A 792-nucleotide genomic window follows, 5' to 3' on the forward strand; every position below is an offset into this window, starting at 1 on the left:
TTTGAGGGAAAGATCCTCTGAAAAATATTTGGACCGGTGTTAGTCGATGAAAAGTGGAGACGAAGAACAAATGAAGAGGTTTACAACCTCTTTAGCGAGCCTGACCTTTATCTTGTCAAACGATATCGACTGAGATCAGCTGGACATGTGGCCAGGATGGAGGAACAGGAAACTCCTGTAAGATTGCTGACTGAGATCGTTCATGGCTGGAGAAGAGTTGGCTGCCCCTGACTTCAATGTGTTGACTGTTTGGCTGCGGATGCGAGGGGTTTGAGAGTTCACAACTGGATGTCAGCAGCGGAGGACAGAAACAACTGGAAGTTGCTGGTTGAGGAGGCCTGGACACTTCAATGTGTTGTAGCGCCAAACTAATAATATTCCGTTTTAGTTATTTCTTCCACCAGAATAAATCTTTATCAAGCTGAGCACTCAAAGAGAAAACTAATTCTTCAAAATATCAATAATCTATTAAAATGAGTTGGTGGATAGAAAGCTATTCACTGTCAAAATTTAATAATGGAACAGTATTTTTCACAACTTGTGAACAAACTATCTGAAATGACAGAAAACTTCTACTTGATAATAATTTATAATATATGGGTTTTATCTTTTGTTTTTTTTTCGTTCGGCTAATGTAAATGGTTTGTCAAAAATAAAAATAAAGAAGTCCATACACCAATTAGTATAACAGAATTACTCATAGATTATATTAATTAACAAAGAGAAATCTGTTCGGATCCAAATATATATTTCATGGTTTTGGTATCTGAAGATTTTTATTGAATGTTTTCA

The sequence above is a fragment of the Halyomorpha halys genome, unplaced genomic scaffold (genome assembly GCF_000696795.3).
Source record: "Halyomorpha halys isolate HHAL.00 unplaced genomic scaffold, Hhal_1.1 Scaffold61.1, whole genome shotgun sequence".
NCBI lineage: Eukaryota > Metazoa > Arthropoda > Insecta > Hemiptera > Pentatomidae > Halyomorpha > Halyomorpha halys.